This window comes from Pinus tabuliformis, chromosome J, assembly GCF_031772625.1.
Source record: "Pinus tabuliformis cultivar Carrire ecotype Pingquan chromosome J, CPIR1, whole genome shotgun sequence".
NCBI classification, from domain to species: domain Eukaryota; kingdom Viridiplantae; phylum Streptophyta; class Pinopsida; order Pinales; family Pinaceae; genus Pinus; species Pinus tabuliformis.
Window position 1 is genome coordinate 1,351,817,716 of NC_142295.1, and position 17,822 is coordinate 1,351,835,537.

Consider the following 17,822-nt stretch of genomic DNA (forward strand, 5'->3'; position numbering starts at 1 on the left):
TCCAATCAGGGGAATCATTTAATTTTAGAGAAGGATATGACACTACCATCTATGAAGTCCACAAGCAATATAATCTGAGAAGCAGGAGAATAGATGTCCATGAGGACAATAAAGAAAAAGAAACCAAGCAGCCTAGCAGAGATAAAGTCAGAAACCCTCCTATACAAACCCCTCCTAAAACAATTCCTAACCCAAACAGTCCAATAGTTGAAGATGTTTCAGATAATCAGCAGTCTGATAAACAGTCTTCAGCTCCCTTTTCTCCCAAAGAAATTGCGGGAAAACCTACAGAAATTGACATAGAAACAGATTCAGCCCATAATAGCACCCCTGATAAAGGAAAAACATTGAAAATGCAGCAGAAAAAGAAATTCTTGCTGCCCGAAATGCAAAAATTCAAATAGAAAAACCTTTTAACCTTGAGACCGAAATAGGCAAATTAAAGATAGCAATTCCCTTGGCAGAATTAGCTAAGCATCATGTCTATAGAGAGAAAATCAGCAGATCACTTCAAATTTCAGAAAACAGAGATGCAGTAAATGTACTTGATGACCGACCAGAATTAATTTTTGGTTCTGAAGTAAATGGTAAAGCAGTAGATGGAGGGGTTCCTCCTTTCTATGTAAGTATGAACATTCATGACAAAATACTGCACAATGCAATGTTTGACTCTGGAGCTTCCCATAACTTAATGCCCAAATTGATGATGGAAAATTTGGACCTAGATATCACCAAGCCATACAAAGACTTATTCTCATTTGATTCAAGCCAGGTCAGATGTCTGGGATTGATCAAAGATTTATGTGTATCATTAGTTCAATACCCTGCCAAGACAATTTTAATGGATATAGTGGTAGCTGACATTCCACCGAAGTATGGCATGTTGTTGTCTAGATCTTGGGGTGCAAAGCCCTAGGGATCTCTACAATTGGACATGTCCTATGCCACCATTTTAGTGTTTGGCCAACCAAAGAGATTGTATCGTGAAACTTTGATGAAATACGTGGTGAGCAGCCAAGAGAAACCCCAGAATTTTCCCATCTATTCCATGCATTCTAATATGGACTCCTTCATCCTATATAATGCTGAAATTTACCCTCCAACTGATGACAAGGTGTTTTGAACTTGAAAAAGAAGAGATCATAAATGTAAAATCTATTTCTCAAACCCAAGAAATTTCCGTGAAAAATGGCATATCAGACACACAAGGGAAATCATATCAAACTGAAAATCCAAGTCTCCCTAGTAAGAAAATTTCTAAAAACCCTGATACTAGTTGTAATCAAGAAATCCTATGGTATTTAGAATTTGATGGATCAATCAATAAACTAGGAGCAGGAGCAGGAATTTGGATATATAATATGGAAAATGATCATGCAGAAGGACATGCATATAGATTGAATTTTAGATGCACAAATAACATGGCTGAATATGAAGCCCTCTTGCTAGGACTTAAATTGATCAAAAGTCTAGGGGCAGTTAGGGTATCAATTTTGGGAGACTCTGATTTAGTTATTCAACAAATGAAATGAAACTTCTTCACAAATGATCTTAGATTAAGGTCTTATAGAGGTGCAGCAATCGAGATACTCAATACCTTTTTAGAAACTCAACTTTCCAAAATTCCAAGGAAACACAATTTGCATGCTCACATTTTGGCAACATTTGCCAACACTTGTAAACTGCCATTCGAGCCTAATCATCATTTTACAGCTGAAATTAAACACCGACCAACTGTACCTGACAATGTAAAAAACTGGCAAGTGTTTGACAATGACACTCAGATTAAAAAAAATTTGACCTTAAAAGAAGAATTCTCGAGCACAAATATAGACACAGGCACCATTTGTGAAATTGATCAAATAGACAAAGTTGAAACATGCATTTTAGCTGAAATAGCAACTCAAATACTACATCCAATAAAATTTACTAGCAAAGAGTTGCAAGAGCTCAAGGAATTAGACATTGATGAAAATGTTGGAGGAGAATCTGAAGTTATAGATTTAAAAGACAATTTTTTACCCACGAGATTAACTCCTCTGGAAGACATTTTTGACTCTAATGACATCCCAAGGAAACCAAAAATGCAGCCTTTAAACGCATAAATTGAGGATTGTAACATAGGGACTGAACAAAATCCCAAAATGATTAAATTGTCCAAAACTTTGCCTCCTGACCAAAAGCTAAAATATATTGAACTGTTCAAGGAATTCAAGGATGTTTTTGCATGGAGCTATGAAGATCTCAAATCTTATGATACTTCTGTGGTTCAACATACAATACCCCTCAAAGAAAATCAAAAACCATTCAAACAAAAACTCAAAAGGGTCAACCCTATACTCCTCCCTCTAATTGAAAAAGAAGTCAAGAGAATGTATGAAGTTGGGATAATTGTGCCCATTAGATTCTCAAAATGGGTCTCCAATTTAGTGCCCACTAGGAAGAAAACAGGTGAGATTAGACTGTGTGTTGATTTGAGAAATCTAAATAAAGTCTCCTTAAAAGACCACTACCCCTTACCTAAGATGGACCACATTTTACAAAAAGTAGTAGGTGCCTCTAAGATTTCACTGCTAGATGGGTTTTCAAGCCTCAACCAGATTTTAGTTCACCCTGATGATCAAGAAAAAACTGCTTTTACAACTCCATGGGGAACTTTCAAGTATGTGAAAATGTCGTTTGGACTCAAAAATGCAGGGGGAAACCTTCCAACGTGCAATGGACATAGATTTTGCTAAATAAATTCATGATTTCCTGGTCTTATACTTAGATGATCTCACTGTGTTTTCCAAATCAGATCAGCGGCACCTAGATCATCTTAGACAAGTGTTTTTAACCTGCAGAAAATATGGTATATCACTAAATCCAAAGAAGTCATTATGTGGCCTAGAAGAAGGCAAACTGTTGGGTCACATAATCTCAAGAGATGGCATCAAAATTGACCCTGACAAAATAAAAACCATCTTGCAAACCCCACACCCCAGAAATGTCAAAGAACTCCAAGCTTTCCTAGGGAAAATTAATTTTCTGAGAAGATTCATACCCAACTTGGCTGAACTAATTAGATTGTTAAATAATATGCTGAAAAAGGTTTCCAAGGTCAAATGGACATTAGAAGCCAGACAAGCATTTGAAGAAATCAAGATAGCGTTAACCAAAACGCCAATCCTTACAAGCCCAAAATTTGACAAAGAATTCATTATATTTTCATTTGCTTCTGAACACACTATTGTTGTTGTTTTGCTACAGAAAGATGATCAAGGATGTGAAAAACCCATAGCCTTCTTTAGCAAAGCACTAAGGGATGCACCTCTAAAATACCCAATCATGGAAAAACAGGCTTATGCACTCGTGAAAGCCATCAAAGATTTCAGAGTCTATGTACTATACTCTCATATAATAGCTTATGTGCCAAACACTGCTGTCAAAGATATCCTAACCCAAGAGGGGATTGAAGGCAAGAGAGGCAAATGGATTGCTACTATATTAGAGTATGATATTGAAATAAAACCGACAAAGCTTGTAAAAGGACAGGGATTGGCTAAACTCATGACTGAAACAAATTTCCAAGCCCTAGATATTAATGAACTGGATAATGAACAGGAGATGGCGACTCAACAAATCAGCCAGGCCTTCCTTGAATCACCTTGGTATGCTGATATATGTTATGTATTATTAAACCTGCAGGCTCCTCCAGGGTTATCCAGAACAAAGAAAAGGTTTATTAAAATGAAAGCTTTAAAGTTTTGTATTTTAGAGGGTGCTCTCTTTTGGAAAAATCATGAAGGTGTTCTATTAAATTATCTAATTAAATATGAAACTGACAAGGTACTCAAAGAATTTCATGCAGGGGACTGTGGTGGACATTTGTATTGGAAATCAACTGCTGATAAAATCCTAAAGGCTGGGTTTTACTGGCCAACCTTGTTTGCTGATGTCAAAAAGTTTGTTACTGCTTGCCATAAATGTCAAATCTTTGAAGGCAAGAGGAAACTTCTGCCTCTACCCCTTAGACCAATTTCCATTGAAAGACCATTTCAGCAATGGGATTTAGATTTCATTGGGGAAATTCACCCTCCCTCTTTTGGCCAGCATAAATGGATTTTGACTGCCACAAATTATTTCACCAAGTGGATTGAGGCCATCCCTTGTAGACAAGCCAATGGCTCAGTGATCATGCAATTTTTAGCAACCAACATCCTGTCTAGATTTGGCTGTCGTCAAAAAATTATAACAGACAATGCTGTTGCTTTTAAATCCAAGAGAATGATTAATTTCTGTCATAGATACCACATTACCTTAGGCCACTCCACAACCTACTACCCCTAAGGTAATGGTCTAGCTGAGTCATCCAATAAAAGCCTCATGAATATCATTAAGAAAATGTTGGAAGAAAACAAGAAAAATTGGCATACGAAGCTCATAAATGCATTATGGGTAGACAGATTAACTACCAAGAGATCCATTGGAACTAGTCCCTATGAGCTTGTATATGGTATAGAGGTTGTATTCCCTCATCCTTGGGAATACCTGTAATGAAATTATTGCAAGAAGTCCAAGTACAACCCAATGACATCTAGAGAAGAATAAATCAGACTATACATTTGCAGCAGACTAGAGAAGAGGTATATCAAAGATCTCAAGTGCTACAAGAAAAACTTAAGAAGATATTTGACAAGAGGACAAGGCAGAGGATTTTTTCATAGGAGACAAAGTACTAAAATGGGATTCCAGAAGAGAAGAGAAAGGAAAACATGGGAAGTTTGACTTCCTATGGAAGGGACCTTTTATTATTCAGGCCTCACAGGGAAACAATACCTACTTTTTGAAAAGCCTAGATGGCACAGAAACAGAAAATGGACCAGTTAATGGTCGGATGCTGAAGGATTATTTTGATCCATTTTGTTGATATATCAGGACTCTAACTTGTACATAAGAATGTTTAGTTTATGCAGTTTATTACAGCAATAAAATGGGAAGGAATATGTAGGAAATTTTGAGAAACAGTCAAGGAACTTTACCACCTTGTTATGTTACCTTTTTTAGTTCAAACAGAAGTTGAAAAAGAAGACTTGGGAGTTGAAAATATGAGAACAAACACTCAAAAAAAGCTATCCTAAACAGAAGTACAAATGTTTGGATCAGCTCATAAGAGATGGGTCTATTTTACAAGGTCCTATGCATAGTTTGTTTACAGCAAAGGAAGATTTCATAATGCAGCAAGAATTGAACATAAGGCCATCTGACCTGTCGTTCTTAACTTTTCACTAGGAAAAGCCATCCCCAAGTGGAGCCAGTGTTATGCTCCTATACCAATAGGTGTCATATTTCATGATTGACAGGTAAAATCCCAAATATGTTCATCCTTTCCCTGCTGCAAAGGTTCCATATTTCGAAAAAGATTAAAAAAATCAAAAAATGAAAAGAGGGTATGCCCTAACAGAAAGATCAAAGGGAAAAAAGAATGAAATGGTCAAGAGAAAAAAGAAAAGAAATGAACCCCAAATAAAGAAGACTAGGAAAGTGTGCTAGTCCAAAATGCCACTATTATTCCATTTTTGCAAAAGAATCTCATTGTGTGCAGTTAGTTCACTCTTGCTGCAGTTGATGGATGGCCAAACAGCTTAATCTTGGCCAGTTCATGTTTTCAATTTCAAGTTTTAGAGATAGAGAATAAAATCTGTCCAAATAGTTCAAGCTTGGCAGATGAATAGTTAGGTAGAGAAGCAAAGGTGCTCAATAGTTAAAATTGAGCCCTTAGAAGAAATAAGGCCAGACTTAGATAGGATTCCCATAAAAAGAAAAAGAAAAATTTGCAAGGGTTTGCTAGTCCAAGTGCACCCATGAAAGAAGAGAAAAAAAGTTAGCTACAATAGGCTGGGTAGGTAGTTTTGGTGTTGCAGAAGCATGCTTATGATAAATTTTTGTTTCTCCAGAGGTTCATCTTATTGATATCATAAGAACAATAGCAATTATTTGGTTACAAATCAGGTGATGCATTTTTAACTTCCCCTCACTCTTCTCCCAAAAACACTTACTAACCTCCCCCTAAAGATATTGAGATCTGCTCAATACTCTTAAGTCACTCCATTTCATGAAAAATCCTGAGGAAAATAACATTCTTGCTTTTTGAAAAGAAACCACATTTCTTGTGTAAAACCTTTGTTTTCTCCTAAGCCTAAGTTATTGAACTTTATAACTTAGCGCCTACCCTTCATAAACCCATATTAACTCCTAACATTACTATATAAATCCATATATTCTTCCCCCTGCCCGTATTATGTACATAAAAGAAAAAACCCAAGACTTTATTAAATCCCGCCCCTGGTTAACTTATAACCATATCATTATATTATCGGGAATTAATGGTTCAGCTGGAATACATTAAAAACCCTCCCCGCGCACAAATATCCTAAGGTTGATTAACATTTGGTTAATTAACAATTTAATCCCCCCTATGGCCAATCAAACTACCCCGATAGGTTTAAATCCATTGTGTGGGTCCCCGCGTCGTAGCCCTCCACCAACTCCATAAAGCGCCAGCCGTTGGATCTGGGCACGCGTATCCAACGGCCCACGATTATATCACAAGCCCCACCACCGCCGATATTTACCGCCTAGGGAGCCAGCGGTATTCCCGCCATACGTGGGACACGCGGCGCCCTCTCGGCATGCTTTCAGCCCTTCCACCCGATACCACCTTGGCCGATAAGCAGTGCAGGCCCAAACCACTTACCGCCCCTGCTACCCCCCCCTCCCGCTGACGTCATGACCACGTCATCACCATGACGCCCTTCCGTACCCTCCGCTACGCGACAAACTATCCCATCATGTTGACGTCATCCGACCAAAACTGCCAAAAAGCTCGCGAACACGATTTTTTGTTAAAAAAACCCATAAAAATGTCATTTTCGCTCATTTCTATTCGTTGTGTTCACAAAGCTGTTGCATTTAAATTAACATCCAAGCATATGTGCGAGCTCCAGTCCACCACCTGACCAACAAAGTCAAGCACCCCACTGCTCAACTCGTCAATCAACCTACCAAAAAACCCGTATTATGTACATAAAAGAAAAAACCCAAGACTTTATTAAATCCCGCCCCTGGTTAACTTATAACCATATCATTATATTATCGGGAATTAATGGTTCAGCTGGAATACATTAAAAACCCCCCCCGCGCACAAATATCCTAAGGTTGATTAACATTTGGTTAATTAACAATTTAATCCCCCCCTATGGCCAATCAAACTACCCCGATAGGTTTAAAGCCATTGTGTGGGTCCCCGCGTCTTAGCCCTCCGCCAACTCCATAAAGCGCCAGCCGTTGGATCTGGGCACGCGTATCCAACGGCCCACGATTATATCACAAGCCCCACCACCGCCGATATTTACCGCCTAGGGAGCCAGCGGTATTCCCACCATACGTGGGACACCTGTGGGGAAGGGTCCACAGTTTGTGGTAACATTAAACCTCTCTTCCAAGATCGATGGCCCATATCGATTGTGGCCCCCCCCTTCCTTGAAGTCCAAAACCACTGAAGGGGGGTCACAATACCAGAAGGATTTCCCAATGCCAAATAAAAGGTGGACCCTAGTACGACGCGGCAACAAGTGTGGGACCAGATGGCAAATACAGGTGGAAAGTGGATAAGAGTGAAAGCATGGAGTTGGGTTACACTTTTTGGCAAGAGATGGCATGTTTAGTTGGAAAAAATGATGGCTTGATCAAACCATTTAAGTGCTCGACCGAGCCTTTTTTAATTGCTCAACCAAGCCTTTTTTAAACACTCAATCGAGCTCCTTGGGTTCTAAAAAAGTAACTCGATCAAGGGTTAAAAACAAACCCTCAATCGAAATTTATGGATCAATTGAACTATCACGCTTGGTCAAGCATTATGGCTCAATCGAGCCATTTTTTCTATTAAATACCCCACCCGCGATATACACACACCATTTGCACAGAACGCAGAAAATTTGAGAGCTTGACCAAGAGTGTGATGGTAGCTCGACCGAGAGTATTTGAGCTCGATCAAGCAATTTAAGCATGGAGCATTCAAATCAATCTCTTCAACATCCGAGAGGCTCAAACGAAGGTAGGTATTTTATCTTTTTTGTCTTTCTTATTTATTTATTTTTGCAAAATTAAACAAATTAATTTAAAAAAAAAAAAAACCAACCATACAAAAACCATGAAAACCACAAAAATTTTATGAAAAGAACTTATAAAATCACAAAACCAACCAAGAAAACCACCAAAAACCATATTTAAAAAAAAAAAAAAAAAAAACAAAACAAAAAAAAAAAAAAAAAACCACTTTAAAACAACTTAGAAAACCACAAAACCGACCTAGAAAATTGTTCAAGAAAACCTTTCAAAACAACCTACAAAACACTTCTAAACCACCAGAAAAACTATTAATTTAGGTTTTAAGTTGTTTTCTTACTTGCAATGTTTTGTTATTAAATGCATATTTTCTTATTTTGAATGGTAAAAACGTTTTTTTCCTAATTATTTTAGGTTTTAAAATTTTTCTTTAGGAATTTTGTGAAATAAATTTTCAAATTTTTTTTATTTTTTGTTATTTAAAATGCATTTTAAATTTCTAACAATTTTGACTAAAAATATATCCCCAAAAACTCCAAAATAGAAAACAAGGAAACTATAACCAATAAGTAACTAAATTATGAGCTTGAGATTAACATGATAAATATAGTTGCTCATGGTGAACCTCTATTTATAAAATAAGAAATTTTATTTTATTTTATTTTATTATTTCAAATTTAAATTAATTTATATTTTAAATATTTTTTAATAATAAATATAATACTATAAAAATAAAATATTAATTTTTAGATTTAAAAATCTACCCAAAAAAAAAAGAAGAAAGAATGAATTATATATAAAAACTAAATAATATCAAGTCATTATACATAACAAAACATCTAACTTTGTCCTCAGTGCTAGTTTGACAACTAAATTATGATAGGCTTTGTCACCCTATAAAAAAAAAAAAAAACATTTAACCTAGTTTTATATATATATATATATATATATAGCATTATAACTATTTATCCTAAATACCTATTACTATTTCATAACTATGTAACTATATAGTTATTTAAATATAAATATATACATATTTAACTATTATAAAATTATAACATATCATATAGCTAAACATATTATTGCTCTATATATATTGTTTATAACATAATCTGATTCTATAGTTATTTAAATTAACATAACTCATTATTCAACATTTAACATCAACCTAGTTCCATCTTAACCCTCGATCTATCAAGAGATCCAATCTCTCGAGGTGTAAACCTTTTTTATAAGCGTTGAAGAAAATATAAATAATGGTGGGAAGTAACTCTAATTAATTTTTTAGATGGTATTCCTATCCATTTTTTATGCAAAGACTTGGTTAAACTATGTTGGGAAATAATTGATAGTAGATATGTTATTTACTTGAGTATAAGTTATTTTCAAGTATTTTATTTTTGGATGGTTTTCCTCCAAAGCAAGGTTAAGAAGAAAAAATCACTACACAAATATCTAAAAATCATGTATTGCAAACATGTTCACAAATTGGGGCATAAAGTACGTAAGCCAATTGTCCACATGGTAATATATTGTGGAGAGATAGAGAGATGGATTCAACCTAGATATGGTATGTGTATATAAAAATCAGAATATCTATCAAGCCAAGAGAAGATCAAATCTCTTTTCACTTTAAAAGAAAATTGTATTTGAAAAAATTTGATCCCTTAACCTTTAATAAATAAAAAATTAAAATAAAACTAAACTAGTTTTAACAAGTTGAAATAAACAATAAAATATTTGTTTTAAAATTTATATTAAATAAATATTTTAAAATTTATTATAAATTAATACTTATCAACCTTCACCCATTATTTAATTTATATAATTATCTTTATTATTTAATTATTTAAAATTAATCAAACATACCCATAAAAATATATCAAACATTTATTTATACATTTATCAAAATGGACACTACTGTTAAAACCATGAAGTGCGAATACATCACATAAAAAAGTATGGGAGAAATACATGAAGTGCGAACCCATCACATAAAAAGTATTGGAGAAATAGCAAGAAACAAAGAACTTAGCTGATCGCAAAAGAGGAAAATGACATGGTATGACAACCACATTTTCACAATTCGCAAAATCTAATGAGGCTGCACCGAGTTTAATGAATATTCTCCAGCTCACTTCATCTAATTAAAATATTTAAGTATAAAATCAGCGTATTAAAAACCATATAAATAAATAATATACAAAAGAAAAAGAATAAGAAATAAGTGGAAATCGAGACATCAATTTTAATTATATTAATTAATTCAGGTTATCAGTACATAACACAGTCCACAGTGCAGGCAACCTTAACGAGTACTGATTTAGAAAAAGGGCAGTGTAATATTTTTCTGAAACATTAACTACAGATATTGTACTCGGCGGATTAAACTTTTTCCCTGAATTGTGGAATATAGATATATATATTTCATGCTTAATAAAATTCAAAATTAAGATAAATTAATACACTTATCATTTAAAAAAATAGTTGGCTAAGATAAATCAATACACTTATCACTAAACAAAAATGGTTTGCTAAATTAACACCGTCACATTTCTATAAATTGCTAAACATGCAAAATCATAATTATGTGAATGATTTATTCAAGGAAGACGATGTTCAGAATAGGTAAATTACTTTAATATAATATCACAAACAGATAGATTATACATTTATGATATGAAAGTAATATAAATAGATAGATTATATATTTATTATATCAAAGTAATATAAATTAGTATAAAAGGATATTAGATACAAGTAATATGAAAGTAAAGTTTTTTATTAATTTTAGGTTTTGGGATTTTGGTGTTTAATTTCTACTCATATTCTCTGGTTATAAAAAAAAATAAGATTTGAACTTAATTGAGAGAAACCCAAAAAATAAACAAAATTTCTATTTGATATCATACATGTCAATACATTTTTGATACATTCCATCAATGTTAAACATTTAACTTTAACAAATTATGTTTTTGAAAAAGAACAGCTGCACCAGAAAAATCAATCTCAATAGCAGAAAGGGATTCAAACTGATACCTGATTCAAGCATTCTACTGCATATGCATATTCTCAAAACATTTGCACCCCATCTAATGTTTCTCAAGATGTGGGTGTAGTCCCTACTATCATCTAACTGAACCAAAAACATATCCATGCAAATACTGCATGCAGATTCTCAAAAATGATCGCATCCCAAGAAAGGTTTGCCCGGATTTCAATCTATCCCCTGCTATTATCTCACTGAATAAAAAAACTAATAACTAATAGACTATTCATCTACCAAAATTATCATGAACTACATTGTTCGTAATTTAGGCGCAGATCCTTGCTACTTCTTGGGTACCTTCGCTGGTCCATTGGGAATAACTTCAGTTTCGGCAGTATGGTTGGCTCAGTTTCGGCAGTATGGTTGGCTGTGGGATTGAGCTCATCCCAAGCCTCAATCCAAGTGACCATTGCATCTGGCTTCTGGAAATATGGATCTATTACTCCAAGTTTCTCCCTCACCTGCTTTGACATCTCAATGTAGCATTGTTGGACAGAAGTACATTTCTTTAGAAGTGTAACAGCTTGGAAAAATGGAATGATATCCTCCTGCCAAAAATATTCCCGTGTACTCTTTCTTCAAATTAACAAAAGGGTTACTGGCCTTGCTGTGCCAAATGTATGGCAGCCCTGTCTTCACTCCCAATCCCAAGTGGTCGCAGATCACCTTGACACACCATCCTGCCCACATATCGTCATAACGACCAATAGGCTGCCCATCACCCATCAAGCCAAATACATTGCAGGCTCAATCAAGTCCGGATTGAAGGCCAAATTCATGCCACACATGGGGAAAGAGCACCCTTTGGAATTGTTAAAACTCCATCAACATACCTGGTAGTGCGTTCGGAAGGCTTGACAAGCTGAGTGGGGGCATCGTAGTCAGGGATATTCATCCAGAGGCCGTGAGAAACTGCAGTGAGTGCTCCATGGCGAAGGCTGAAGGGGTACCCACGAACAAAATCTGCGCTCTCTCTGTATGGATCATATAGTGTATTAAAAAAGAATGGAGCGGATGGGGAAAGCAAATTCGTAATGTGCTGCTGGAGAGCATTGATGTCGTTGTCGGAGGGATCTTTGGCAACAAAGCAGTCATCATCAATTGTAAAGATGTATTTCTTCTTGGAGACCATGTAGCCGAAACAACGGGGAACGCTGTCCTTGAAGGAGATGCAGGAGGCCTTGGGTCCGAGGATCCCGTCGATATCGTTTCTGTTGTAGAGTTCGTAGTCGAAACCTTTGGGCACGATGATGGTCTTCCATGGATCGCCATCCTACACAATGATGAGGTGATAGGGCTCAAAGAATGGCCTCCACATTTCCAGGAAATCCAAGTTCCTAATCATGGGTATCACTATGTCCAGGTCGTCCTTCAGGATTGGGGTCCCAGAACTTGGACCTGCCATTGTTACTTGATAAACTGTTCTAAGTGCCGAAAAAGAAATTGAGAAAGGTAAGAAACTGAAACCCACATAGTTGAAAAAAAGAAGAAATGAAATGCGAACAACCCAATCTTCCACAATCAGAAGAACTATTCCCTCTCATAATTGAATTGGTTTTCTCTGTCCATATATACATAGTTATGAAAGAGGAGTCCCAAGAGGGGATAGTCAAGAGATTTGTTATATGAGTCCCAAACCAGGGGATCGTGAAGAGATTTGTCACATGGGGATTCACGCCCTTGCCCAATCTCTAGAAACCCGTAGTTGGATTCTGGAAGCTTGAATTTCGAAGGGAAAGCTGTCATAACTCACATGTCCTTTGGGTGTCAACGTGTCATATCTTGTGGTGCAAATTAACTTCGTGTCAACTTGTCATATCTCGTGGTGCACATTAATTTGGTGGGTTTGATGGCACACTTTGCATTACAGCCTTTACAATATAGTAGTGTAAAGACATTAGGATTTTATCCCAAAAATATTTTCCAAAATTTCGATTTAAATTTAGCAGAAATTTTGGGAAATTTGTGTTATAGCTGTCAAGTTTTAAGATTTTGGGTGCTCTAGGGATTTTAATTGTGTTGAATTTATTAACACTATAAAAAAATGATTTAAACAATCTTATGGCTAGACATTTTGAAAAAAGAAAAAAATTCGTTGGATTCTTACTAAAAATAGTTTTTGGAGCAAAATTGTAGTATTGGTGAACAACACCTTTTACAACTATCCATGTTACATATTAACATAAAGCCTTCCTGACTAAGTGTCATGGTAATATTCCAATTAAAATATCTTAATTGTAATGGTGAAGGGTACTCATAACCAAAAGTTGTGCAAGTGGATCTTAGATTGTTTTTTTTCATTTGTTTTAGATTATTATATAGGGTATTACGACCTTAGATCCATTTAACTCTGGTTCTATCAATAGCTGAGAGGAATCAAAAACATTTTCTCAAGTTTTGCACTAAAAAAAGAGGTTTGCACCTTGAGAGATTTGATCTCTCTTGGAGCTTGATAGATCCAATCCCTAGATTCTATCCAAAATTGTGGCCTCTATACAACACTTTTTACAAATATCCACATTACTTGTGAACATAAAGCCCTCTTGTGTCTACCATTTTACAACTATCGAAGTTACTTGCTAACATAAAGCCCTCTTGACTAGGTTCCAGTAGCAATATTTCAATTAAAATATTTTGTAATGGTTAAGCTTACTTAGAGCCAAAAGTTGTGCAAGTTGATCTATTTTATTTTCAATTTGTTTTGGGTTATTAAAGAGTATTACTAGTTTAGATTCATCTTAAGGTTCTAGGAGCTTGACAGATCCAAAGTTAAGATAGATCTAGGCTAGTTTAATTATTAATAATTAATAATTATAATTAATAATTTTATTTTTTTAATTTAATTATGAAATCAGAGATGGTTTTCGAGCATATGGTATTAATAAGTCATGGTATTGTAACAAAGCTCATTCACAATTTAATAATATCTATGATAAAGTGGAGTGAATATCCATAGTTAAAAATATTGTTATATTGTAACTATTAAGCTTTTATGTGCTCATTAATGAAATTTAAATATGGTTACAAAATTATTATTTTAACTTATATGGTAAAACAAATCTTAATTAATAGCTACTATATATATCCTATATATTTTAATGTGATATGGTGTTTAGATATAGCTTAAAAGTAATTATAATTTTTTTTCTTTTAAATTTAGTTAAAAAAATATTATAAATTAAATTGAATTAAATATTTATAAAATATTTTGTTTGTAAAATGAGAGATGGTTTTTGGGCATGTTGTATTAATGAGCCACAATGTTGGCCCATAATATTGTAATAAATCATATTTACAAGTTAATATCGCGTGTTAAGTGGGCGTCCATAGTTAAAAATATTATTTATATTGATCTTAACTTATAACAAATTGAATTTTATTACTTTATTACTTTTATTTTTTTTAAGGAGAATACAACATCTCTCCATGTTGCTCTATATTACTTTTAACCTTTTATTATTATTTAATTGAGTAGACATATATAAAAAAATTAAGTTCTTACATCTACATATCTCCCCTATATGAAAGCCCTCTAAGCACAATAACATAATTCTATAATAATTTTACATAACATAAAGTTATATATATATATATATATATATATATATATATATATATATATATAACATAACTATAACTATATAACTATATAAATATAACTAAAAATATTTAACTAATATAAAGTTATAATTATAACAACTCCATAACTATTTAACATAATATAACTTGTTATTTAACATAACATAACATAACATACATATATACATATATATATATATATATATATCAAAACATAACATTAACTAGATAGTTCATAATATAATTATATAACTAGATATATAATTTAACTATTATAATTATAACATCGTGTGTATATATATCATAACATAATGTAACATGTATTATGCATAACATAATATAACTATAACTATACCATTTAACATAGTATAACTATTTAATAAATATAAGTTCATGTTTCAATAATGCATCATTGATAGATACACTAAATCCATCATGAAAAGTGCATTTGTTCTAGTGAATAAAAGTATTTAGAATCTTTTCTAATTTATCCCATATTGTTTCATTATGTAGTGTGTTGTACAAGAAACATTGTCTTCATGTGCTTGCACCTAGTACCTTTCATGTGTCAAAGTCAAATATTAAGAACTTAAAATCTATTGGAGTATTTGGTTGACATGAAATTTTATTAGTTTTGTAAATAGGTTTATTTCAATTTTTTTAATATATATTTACAAGTTTATGCGCTATGAATAAAATGCATTATTTAGAAACGAGAAAAAGTGTGAAGGTAGATTTGATCATTTCTTTCAATTGTGTTTACATGGAACTCAATACTTTGGTTGATAAATTATCAAAAAATGGACTCTAAAGTTTAGGACTTCAGACTAGATTATTCTGCTTGAGTTTATAAATGGTTTTTTGTCAACATTCTTTCTAAGTCAATATTTTTTCTTGGATTAGTTTATATGTATTATATGTAATACTTTAATCAACATTTTTTTCTTGGATTAAATTTTATATGTGTTATATGTAATATGTTGAGGCATCCCATATACGTGCCCCAACTACATGCCATCACAATGCGAGGGGTTCTGTTATACATGGTCAGGCTCGTGATAGATCACGTAGCTCACCAAGGGTTCACATTCCACTCATAGATCTTGCCTCTAATGCCAACCAAAGTGTCAAAGAAAATGTTTATGTCTCTGTTGATGATCATGCTACCTCTAGTGGACCTTCTTCGCCTATTTCAGGTACACCTCCTACATTTTTAAATCCTCTTTAAACTTTATGTGTTTATGTCTTGAAATTGTCTTTAATTTTTAAATTGTCTTCAACTGATGTGTTTGAATTTAATGTATATGTTATTATTCTTCTAGTTTGATAATTATATGCATTAAATTATGTTTATGATTTGTAGGCCCTCAACAAATCAAAGCTAAGGATCAAAGTACAGCATCGATCCCTCTATGGGATGATGCTAAAGCTCATATCACATTGGAGGATGTTACGACCTGTCATACATGGATCACAAAATAGATGTGTAACATCCTTACCAATTTACCGACTCGTCGTAGTTTGTCTTTGATGTTGGATAGCATCAATAGGTTGACTGAGACACATCGGAGGTCGAGCCCACATAGCCACCTCCTACAATCCATAGAGAGGATTAGGAGGCATGAGGTTAGAGGCCCAGATACTTGGGAGGTGGTGAAAGAGGCCACCAAGAACATTGATGTTCGTGGGGAGTTGTTCGACATCCTTCCGGATCGCCCTGCTAGACATAAAGGTCTGATTCCACCGAAATATTTAGGAATGTTGAAGCAACCCCTTTTGTTTATGATACTATCCGAGGGGGCAGTTGATCATTTAGGCCATCCTCGACCACAGCATGTTTCCATGGATTCTCCCCCACCTCCACCTCCACCTAATATGTTCATTAATGTGGAGGAGAGTCATTATGTACTGTTAGCACCTAAATTCGCCTTAGGCTGAAGGAAGGCAAAATTCAGGGTAACCACAAACCACGCTCAATCTGGTAGCTAGCCCTACCAGAACAGGAGAGGGCTCTCTTCGGGTCACACTCAGGAAAATAAACAATAGGGTCTGAGATGACTCAAAAAATGAATACTGATTTTAGGCTAGGTAAATGGATGTGATAGAGGTATTTTGAAGAATAACTAAGTTTTCTGGGATGTGTGGGGCCAAGGAACAGCATGAGCAGAGAATTTAACTCAAAGATGCAGACTATTTCGTGAGGCAAGACAGGCGAAAAGTCTAGCAATTAGATTCGAAATAACATGAATTGGAGATATTGTTTAAGAGTGCGAAAAGGGCATAAATACATGAATCCTTTTCAACAGAAGAAAACATAGAACGTGAAAACTATCCCAAGGCAGGGTAGCACACTGAATTTTACCTTTTTACTTAGAAAGCTTTCACTAGAAATGAATATGAATGAAAATGTGAAACATAACAAAATACATATGAAACATAAAGAAGATACATTTGCTAAACTCACGCCATAGGAATCTCATGAACCAGAGCTGCAATCTTTCATTAATTCTCTATCAAAATGTACAATGAGTGACTGGGTCTCTCTCCCACAGTTTCCCAGAAATTCCAACCCTTTACAAAATGACTCTCAATACAATAAATAAGCTTTTCCATGAGAAGGTCGATCAACCCAGGAAATGAAGAGCCAACCATCAGCAGTTACATTTAATTTTCTATGAAGACCAATTAGAAAAAAGCAAATATGAGCATAGATTTTGTGGGTGGTTGTTTGCCTTCATTTGGCCACTTGGATAGAAGCCAAAAATGATTTTTAAACTTTGCCTTTGATGCCGGGAAAAACTTATTGCAAATGAGCAGGCCCACTTGGAGAAAATTGCGAATTGAAATTTTGCGAAGCGAGAACGATTTTGGCCTTTGGGTCTCTGTGCGCCGAGCCAAAAATTGTATGCGTCGCACTACTTTGGAGTTGGTTTTGAGGCACTTCCTGAAGTCCAAATTGAGCCCAAGTGTGCTTGTTCGAAAGCCCTGCATGTCTACTCTCCAACCCAAGTATAATTTCTGAATTTGGTGCCCATTTGCCCCTCAAAAACTGTAATCTCCCAATACTACTTCCTGTGTGTCAAAATAG

At 34.5% G+C, this 17,822-nt stretch overlaps 1 pseudogene; it reads right to left on the bottom strand.

Moving 5' to 3' along the window:
• Positions 1–11,051: 11,051 nt before the first annotated feature.
• Positions 11,052–12,473, bottom strand: LOC149232383 (UDP-arabinopyranose mutase 1 pseudogene; annotated as a pseudogene).
• Positions 12,474–17,822: the final 5,349 nt, after the last annotated feature.